Consider the following 10,551-nt stretch of genomic DNA (forward strand, 5'->3'; position numbering starts at 1 on the left):
TATTGATGACATCGCTGCTTTGGAGTTTTTACTGCTGTCCCTTCTTAATTTAACTCTGATTAAAATTTATTAATTAGGAAATTAATTTCCTGCAATGGAAATTACACATGACATAAAAATAATATACATGATGTAGTAGATTTCTTTGAGAAAAACCAAGATGATTTGAACTGAACAAAAATGTAAAATACAATCTGATCGTTTTTGGAGCAGCCTTCGGGATCTAAATGTATTAATATGCTGTTTTTAGACTTGATGCATTAACAACCTGCTAGCTGACTTTTCCAGGCAGCTTTTCACCATTACTAACCAGGTTAGTAAACTGTGACAGACAGTTTAGTTAGTTTGAACTGGTTAAATGCAAAGCTGTTATACTGAAAGCGTACATTAACTTCAAGGAGAGCCAAAGCTAACATAAACAAAATGGCCCCAGTCTAAACAAAATCCCATTAAACTAACTACACTGAACAAAAATATAAACGCAACACTTTTGTTTTTGCTCCCATTCCCCATGGGATGGACGTAGAGACCTAAAATTCATTCCAGATACACAATATAACCATCCCTCCCAAACAGTGGTCACAAATCAGTCCAAATGTGTGGTAGTGGGCACATCTGCTATATTGAGATAATCCATCCCACCTCACAGGTGTGCCACATCAGGATGCTGATCTGACATCATGAGTAGTGCACAGGTGTACCTCAGACTGCCCACAACAAAAGGCCACCCTGGAATGTGCAGTTTTGTCTCACAGCAAAATGCCACAGATGCCACAAGCAATGAGGGAGCGTGCAATTGGCATGCTGACAGCAGGAATGTCAACCAGATCTGTCGCCCGTGCATTGAATGTTCATTTCTCAACCATAAGCCGTCTCCACAGGCGTTTCAGAGAATATGGCAGCACATCCAACCGGCCTCACAACCGCAGACCTCGTGTAACCACACCAGCCCAGGACCTCCACATCCAGCAGGTTCACCTCCAAGATCGTCTGAGACCAGCCACCCAGACAGCTGCTGGAACAATTGGTTTGCACAACCAAACAATTTCTGCACAAACTGTCAGAAACCGTCTCAGGGACGCTCAACTGCATGCCCGTCGTCCTCATCGGGGTCTTGACCTGACTCCAGCTCGTCGCCGTAACAGACTTGTGTGGGCAAATGCTCACATTCGATGGCGTCTGGCACGTTGGAGAGGTGTGCGCTTCACGGATGAATCATGGTTCACATTGTTCAGGGCAGATGGCAGCTGAGAATGTCCCAGTTCTTGCATGGCCAGCATACTCACCGGACATGTCACCCATTGAGCATGTTCGGGATGTGCTTGACCGGCGTATACGACAGCGTGTACCAGTTCCCACGAATATCCAACAACCTCGCACAGCCATTGAAGTGGAGCGGACCAACATTCCACAGGCCACAATTGACAATCTGATAGACTCCATGCGACGATGTGTTGCACTGCATGAGGCAAATGGTGGTCACACCAGATACTGACCGGTTCTGGGTCCCCAGACCCCCAATAGCGCAAAAAACTGCACATTCCAGGGTGGCCTTTTGTTGTGGGCAGTCTGAGGTACACCTGTGCACTACTCATGATGTCAGATCAGCATCCTGATGTGGCACACCTGTGAGGTGGGATGGATTATCTCAATATAGCAGATGTGCCCACTACCACACATTTGGACTGATTTGTGACCACTGTTTGGGAGGGATGGTTATATTGTGTATCTGGAATGAATTTTAGGTCTCTACGTCCATCCCATGGGGAATGGGAGCAAAAACAAAAGTGTTGCGTTTATATTTTTGTTCAGTATATATATATATATATATATATATATATATATATATATATATATATATATATATATATATATATATATATATATATATATATATATATATATATATATATATATATATATATATATATATGCGCGTCTGGCAGCACAAATGAACCAGCTGCTAGTTAACGAAAGACACCCGGAATGGCTAACTGAAGGCCGGACGGTCCTGATCCCCAAGGACCCCAAGAAGGGACCGGTCCCCTCCAACTACCGACCAATAACCTGCCTCAGTACTACATGGAAGCTCCTGTCAGGCATCATATCGGCTAAGATGAACAGGCACATGGGTCAATACATGAGCGGGACACAGAAAGGAATTGGCAAGAATACCAGAGGTGCAAAACACCAGCTACTGGTAGACAGAACAATCAGCCGAGACTGCAAGACCAGACTGACCAACCTGTGCACTGCCTGGATTGATTACAAGAAGGCCTATGACTCAATGCCCCACAGCTGGATACTGGAATGCCTAGAATTGTACAAGATCAATGGGACCCTAAGAGCCTTCATCAGGAACTCAATGGGGATGTGGCGTACAACACTAGAGGCCAACTCCAAGCCCATAGCACAAGTTACCATCAAGTGCGGGATCTACCAAGGAGATGCTCTGTCCCCACTGCTGTTCTGCATAGGCCTGAACCCCCTCAGTGAGATCATTAACAAGACTGGCTACGGATACCGACTACGGAACGGAGCAGTTGTCAGCCACCTCCTGTACATGGATGACATCAAGCTGTATGCCAAGAGTGAACGAGACATCGATTCACTGATCCACACTACCAGGCTATACAGCAATGACATTGGAATGTCGTTCGGACTGGAGAAGTGTAGTCGGATGGTAACAAAGAGAGGGAAGGTAGTCAGAACTGAGGGGATTGAACTACCAGAAGGCAACATTGCAGACATAGAGGACAGTTACAAGTACCTGGGGATCCCGCAGGCAAATGGGAACCATGAAGAGGCCGCTAGAAAGGCTGCAACCACCAAGTACCTGCAGAGGGTCAGGCAAGTCCTGAGGAGTCAGCTGAATGGTAAGAACAAGATCCGGGCCATCAACACATACGCCCTGCCCGTGATCAGGTACCCTGCTGGGGTAATAAGCTGGCCAAAGGAGGAGATAGAAGCCACTGACATAAAGACAAGAAAGCTCCTGACCATGCATGGAGGGTTTCACCCCAAGTCCAGCACCCTGAGGCTGTACGCTAAGCGGAAGGAAGGGGGCCGGGGACTGGTGAGTGTCAGCACCACAGTCCAGGATGAGACAAGGAACATCCAAGAATACATTGGGAAGATGGCCCCAACTGACCGAGTGCTCAGTGAATACCTCAGGCAGCAGAAACCCAAGAAAGAGGAGGGAGACGAGGAACCATCATGGAAGGACAGGCCCCTGCACGGTATGTACCACCGGCAGATAGAGGAGGTGGCTGATATCCAGAAATCCTACCAGTGGCTGGACAAAGCTGGACTGAAAGACAGCACAGAGGCACTAATCATGGCAGCACAAGAACAAGCTCTGAGCACAAGATCCATAGAGGCTGGGGTCTATCACACCAGGCAAGACCCCAGGTGCAGGCTGTGTAAAGATGCCCCAGAGACTATCCAGCACATAACAGCAGGGTGCAAGATGCTAGCAGGCAAGGCATACATGGAACGCCATAACCAAGTGGCCGGCATAGTGTACAGGAACATCTGTGCCGAGTATAACCTGGAAGTCCCGAGGTCAAAATGGGAGATGCCCCCAAGGGTGGTGGAGAATGACCGAGCTAAGATCCTGTGGGACTTCCAGATACAGACGGACAAAATGGTGGTGGCTAACCAACCGGACATAGTGGTGGTAGACAAACAGAAGAAGACGGCCGTAGTGATCGATGTAGCGGTTCCGAATGACAGCAATATCAGGAAGAAGGAACACGAGAAGCTGGAGAAATACCAAGGGCTCAGAGAAGAGCTCGAGAGGATGTGGAGGGTGAAGGTAACGGTGGTCCCCGTGGTAATCGGAGCACTAGGTGCGGTGACTCCCAAGATAGGCGAGTGGCTCCAGCAGATCCCGGGAACAACATCGGAGATCTCTGTCCAGAAGAGCGCAGTCCTGGGAACAGCTAAGATACTGCGCAGGACCCTCAAGCTCCCAGGCCTCTGGTAGAGGACCCGAGCTTGAAGGATAAACCGCCCGCAGGGGCGTGCTGGGTGTTATATATATATATATATATATATATATATATATATATATATATATATATATATATATATATATATATATATATATATATATATATATATATATATATATATATATATATATATATATGGTGCCTGTCCAGGGGAGTGCCTCACCACTTGCCTTATGGTACCTTGAATAGGTTCCGCCACCCCACCTTGAATAATACGATGGAAGGATCCTAAACACGCCCGATCTTGTCTGATCTCGGAAGCTAAGCAGGGTCGGGCCTGGTCAGTACTTGGATGGGAGACCGCCTGGGAATACCAGGTGCTGTAAGCTTTTGCACTTCCACACACAAACTGCAGAGGGCGCCGCTGCTCACTCAGTGGAGGCAGCTTCAGGAAAAGCTTCATGACAACGCTCCTCATTGCATTTCGCTTTTGTGCAAAACAAAAAAACAACAACAACAAAATATTTAGGAAATACACAAACTTATTTATTCTGTAAATGTACAAAATCTCTGTGGCTAGTCCGTCTGGCCTCAGTCGAGACGAACTTGTTAACCTTGTAGTTTGCAGCGGGCGCAGTGTCAACCTGACACCCATGTGCAACCAGTTTGAACTCTTATTGGCTGCCGACTGCGGTCCCGAAGAGCACTGAATAAATGCGCATCAGTGTGCTACCCTGAGCAGGGAACACGATATCATGGAGTTTCTAACACGGAGCAAGGTGAAGGTGACGCTACTATGCAGGACCGCCCCTGCTCAGCTTCAGAGATCAGATGAGAACAGGCTGGTATGGCCATAAGTGAGAGGCTTCCTCGACAACGGGGGTCATGTAGATACTGTAACCCATTTATTGGGATTTAAAAAACAATTTAGAGTGAAGGATATTGATTAGTTTCTACTTTTTTAATAGCTGCACATGACAACACAGTTATAATGCATACTTAATGCTGCAATATTCACGTCATAAACAATTGTGAGTCTTTGCACAAAAACATCTACAGGTGCTCTGTGCATGTACAGAGATATTGATGTAACGCTTGAAGAATTTGACATTACTACATGAGCGGAAGAGCTCTTTGCGCAAGACTCACTAACCATCCTATTGGAAAATGAGCTTAAAGAGTGCCTCACATCCGTTTCAACATTTAAACTGTCATTTGTGTGTTGAAGTGCAAAAGCTTACGGCACCTGGTATTCCCAGGCGGTCTCCCATCCAAGTACTGACCAGGCCCGACCCAGCTTGGCTTCCGCGATCAGACGAGATCGGGCGTGTTCAGGGTGGTGTGGTGGTTTACTCATTTGTGCCAGTGGGTGGCTGTAGCTCAGGAGGAAGAGCTCGGGACCACCAGTGTGTCTGCAACTGGCCTTGTGCTGGCGCATGTTTGGATTACCTCTGGCAAACCTGATCGGGGCCACCATAGGGCCGTCATTCTTTGCAGTATGTGGGCCATGTGTAAGCACATTGTGTGGGCGGGATCGGGGCCATACCAATTTTGCTATGTGGGTAGCAACAAAAACATGAAGTGAATGTTTTCTATGTGACTATCAGTCTCTCACATTGTTATAGAGGATTTTTCCTCCAGTTTTCTTTACCACTTTGGTCAGTTCCTTGAAGTTTGTGAGCACTGGTTTATGCACAGCTCTCTTAAGGTCTCATCACAGCGTTTCAGTCAGGTTGAGGTGTGGACTGACTGGGCTATTGAAACACTTTTCTTGCAGCCATTCTGTAATAGATTTGCTGCTGTGTTTGGGATCATTGTCCTCTTGTGTGAACTGTTTTAAACAAGCTTTGGGTGTCTGCCAGATGGCTTCACATTTGACACTAGAATAATTTGCTATAGAGTGGAGCTCATGGTCGAATCAATACTGCAAAGTGTTTAAACAATTCTGACATTTAAAATTAATTACTTACCATTTGGTCAGAAGTATCAAATGGTAGACATGTACAAGTTCAGAAACAAAGTGTTACATAACACATTTAATAACACTTTTATGTAGCGTGATAACATCTAGAATTATTGCAATAATACAAGGATTTCTTCTGCTCTCAGAACAGTTTCCATTGTTCACAGCTTTGGAACAAGGTGCATCAGCACTCTGCAGCACTCATAAGGTGTTAAGTTGTGGTTATCAAGAATTCTCTGGTAAACACATCATTGTTAATCCTTGAGTATCTCACAGAGAGCACACCTCTGGGTGAGAAATAATTTAAACTGTAACTCAGCAATATGTTTTTATGCTATTTATATTATATTATTAGATTTATATTATATTATATTAATTTATTTTACCTCAGCTGTGTGAATCAAATCCAGCTGAATATTCTCAGAACATATTCCACAATGAAAGAAGAACGTTTTTAAAGTAAATGTTGCCTTTTGTGTTAATAAGTCAAAGATGAGGATTTAGAGTAACACTGACATAAACGTTTTCTGTCGCTGAAGGTCAGTTTCTGTGTTAGATTGTAAACTAGCTCCTCTTGTCTCCCTATTGCTTATCCATTATTATCTACTTGATTTTTAAGTTTTAAAAGTTGTATATAATCGTTTTCACACAGTCATACTCATCCAGTACACTCACAATGGACCAACCCAACATAGCACCCTAACACTGAGTTGGGGAGGGCATCTTTCTATGCCCCTATTTCACAACGTGCGTGGGAAGGGGTCTATAGGTGGTTTGTGGTGAGATGGATTCATCCTGGTTTTCTGCTTGTCTTCCTGTGTGTCACTAGTGGGTGGGTCACAGTGAGTGAAAAAATGGTGTGTGTGTGTGTGTGTGTGTGTGTGTGTGTGTGTGTGTGTGTGTGTGTGTGTGTGTGTGTGTGTGTGTGTGTGTGTGTGCGCGTGTTGGCTTAGGACTTTGGGATTGACGTAATGGCACAATGTATTGTGGGAGCGCAGCGCCATAAATCTGGGCCACTAATCAAAACAAACATACGGTTGCTAGAAACATGCTTAAAAGCAGCTCAAAAACAGCTGGACACTTCTGCCCCCTACCTGATGTTGTCATTGGCCCGCTCCCTTGGTGGCTCAGGGTGGTCTGGACCTCCTCCTTGTAAGGGGGGCTCCTGGGTGCCTGTTCTCGACTTGTACCATGGGGCTCTAGGCCTCTGTCGACTCCCTAGCAGGGTTGACTACCTGTTGCCTCTGGTCCTCTGGGATTCCGTGGGTACTCCATCTGGGGCCTCGCTCCTTCTCCTGCTGGGATGGATGCGCAGATGTCACCAGGATGTGTGGCCTTGGACCTTTGATACTCTTGTGGACTGTGGATGGCACAGTTGTCCTGCTTCCATCTCTGTCTGCCTCCAGGCTTCTTGGGGGCATTGCTGCAGCTTCTTACCCTCATTATCAAGTGCGTTTGTAACAAACACACAGCCATTCTCACACTCACTCACTCTCTCTCTGTCGATATCTCTCTCTACTACTCACACACATACACACACACACACACACACACACACACACACACACACACACACACACACACACACACACACACACACTATAGGAAGACTGATTTATCATTTTGTCAATGGAGTGAAGACTAGGAGTAGCAGGGCAGCTGAACTCCTGCTGCCTCAGATCATTTTTTGAGCTCAGTCCCTATTTATATTCATAATTAACCAGTTTACTTAATTGATTTATTTTTGTTCATAATATTGGTTTCTGGATTTAAAAAAAAAAAAAAAAACACATTTTGCCTTCATATATAAATGCATTCTTCCCTGTGTCATCAGCGCCCTCTGCAGTTTGTACAGGGAAGTGAAAAAACTTACAGCACCTGGTACTCTCATCAAAGTAATAACGAGGCTCAACCCTATGTGATGTGTTCAGTCATGTTTAGGTTGGTAGGGAGTTGTAAACAGGTTTATGGGAATTAATTTGATAATTTGTTAAATTGTTTAGCAAGGCAGTCAGAAGTGAAAAAGCTTACAGCAATATATTCCCAGGCAGTCTCCTATCCAAGTACTGGCCAAGCCTGCTTAGCTTCTGAGAACAGACATGTTCAGGGTGGTATGGCCATAAGCAACAGTCTGCCACAAACACGGGCTATTTATACATGCTGTAACAACATTTACCACAACAGACTTATACTGTTCTCTGCAACTGTAACACCGTTCATCAGTTACGGTTTCATCAGCCTGATATGTTACAGATAATACACATTATCCTTTGGAGGCCACATTGGAAGGCCAATTATGTCACAGCCAGCCAATGGAGGCTGTCCCAATTCGAAGGCTTCTCCAAATGCGGCGGACAAATTCGTTATTCATTTCCGCGGATTTGAAAGATGGGTCGGGTGTATCCGTCGTGGCCCAACCTATCCCAGAATTCATACCGTGGCCCAGCCAATTCCAGCTTTCAACAATGGCAGCTATTTAGTTTTAATATTATTCTTTCTGGGTCACAAAATAAACTTAAGATATTTTCAGGCGAGAATGTTGCTGTGTAAATTTCAAATATCTGCTCGATTTATCAAGACATCAGCCTGTTTTGACAGACATTTCTGTCAGTGAAGTCTTTAAACAACAAATATTTCGCTGAAATAACAATCGTCTTAATAGATACTGTGCTCTTTGTCACTAAAATACTGTTCTGTAATGAATAAGTGGTTTTATTACTGACATTTGCTACTAAAGTTCAGCGTTAGACTGATAGAAAACAGTCTACTAAAAAGACTTTATCTAATAAAAGTTGTAAATATATAAACTAAATATTTTCCATATAATAAATAGTTTGGGGATGCAACATTCGTGGTCATTAGAGTATTGGACATCAAAGATCAGCAACAAAACTGATTCGACCGCATTATTATTATTTACATATGCCAGATGCTCCCTCTCGACACCTTTGTGGACAAAAAAAAGCCTTTTTCCAATTCCACTGAAACCGTATTTTTTAATCTCTCTTCAATTGCAGTATAAACCCATACATTCTGTAATAAGATACGATAAGATAACCTTTATTAGTCCCACAAGTGGGAAATTTGTTTTGTCACAGCAGGAAGTGGACAGTGCAAAAGTTATACAGCAAAAATTAGAATACAATACGAATAATATACTGTACACAACTGTACAGAATAGAATAAAATAAAATACTATATACAGTAGAATTAAATAGAATAAAATATACAACAGGATAAAAATACAACTTTGTCAGAAAAGAGTATTGCACTTAGTCTTATTGCACATGTGTGGGTTTGTGTATGTTTGATCAGTTAAAGTCTTTGTTGTGGAGTCTGACAGCAGTGGGGAGGAAAGACCTGCGAAATCTCTCCGTCCCACACCGTGGGTGCCGCAGCCACTGAAGGAGCTGCTCAGTGCTGTCAGAGTCTCCTGCGTGGGGTGGGAGATGTTGTCCAACAGGGATGAAAGCTTAGCCACCATTCTCCTGTCACTCACCACCTCCACTGGGTCCAGAGGGCATCCTAGAACAGAGCTGGCCCTTCTGATCAGCCTGTTCAGTCTCTTCCTGTCCCCAGCAGAGATGTTGACACCCCAGCAGACCACACGGTAACACAGAGTCATAGAAGGTCTTCAGGAGTAGGCTCATCACTCCAAAAGTCAGCATGTCAGCATTTCATTTTTAAGAAAAGTAGTGACATTTGACATTTTTACTGTATTCCAGCAGATTCCACCATTTTGCCATTGTAGGCCAATGCATGGGATTCCTGTATGATCTTCTTATGGCCTCTGACAGTGGACTCATCTCTGTGCTTGTCCTGCTAGACCTCAGTGCAGCGTTCAATACTGTCGACCATAATATCCCATTAGAGCGATTAGAACATGCTGTAGGTATTACAGGTACTGCACTGCAGTGGTTTGTATCATATCTATCTAATAGACTCCAGTTTGTGCATGTAAATGGAGAGTCCTCTTCACACACTGAGGTTAATTATGGAGTTCCACAGGGTTCAGTGCTAGGACCAATTCTGTTTACATTATACATGCTTCCCTTAGGCAGCATCATTAGAAGACATAGCATACATTTACACTACTATGCAGATGACACCCAGCTCTATCTGTCCATGAAGCCAGATAACACACACCAATGAGTTAAGCTGCAGGAATGTCTTAAAGACATAAAGACCTGGATGGCCGCTAACTTTCTGCTTCTTAATTCAGATCAAACTGAGGTTATTGTACTCGGCCCTGAAAAGCTTAGAAATATGGTATCTAAGCAGATTCTTACTCTGGATGGCATTACCTTGGCCTCCAGTAACGCTGTGAGGAACCTTGGAGTCATTTTTGACCAGGACATGTCCTTCAACGCACATATTAAACAAATATGTAGGACTGCTTTCTTCCATTTGCGCAACATCTCTAAAATTAGAAATATCCTGTCTCAGAGTGACGCTGAAAAACTAGTTCATGCATTTATTACTTCCAGGCTGGACTACTGTAATTCATTATTATCAGGAAGTCCTAAAAACTCCCTGAAAAGCCTTCAGCTGATCCAAAATGCTGCAGCAAGAGTCCTGACAGGGACTAGAAAGAGAGAGCAGATTTCTCCTGTTTTGGCTTCCCTTCATTGG

The 10,551-nt window shown here is 44.2% G+C and overlaps 1 pseudogene; it reads right to left on the reverse strand.

Annotated features, from left to right (window-relative positions):
• Positions 1–5,190: 5,190 nt before the first annotated feature.
• On the reverse strand, positions 5,191–5,309 carry LOC147302980 (5S ribosomal RNA; annotated as a pseudogene).
• Between the last annotated feature and the right edge of the window lie 5,242 nt (positions 5,310–10,551).

This window comes from Aulonocara sp. 'chitande type north' Nkhata Bay, linkage group LG23, assembly GCF_057382095.1.
Source record: "Aulonocara sp. 'chitande type north' Nkhata Bay isolate Kocher_YH1m ecotype deep benthic linkage group LG23, A_spYH_male_GT1.1, whole genome shotgun sequence".
Lineage (NCBI taxonomy): Eukaryota > Metazoa > Chordata > Actinopteri > Cichliformes > Cichlidae > Aulonocara > Aulonocara sp. 'chitande type north' Nkhata Bay.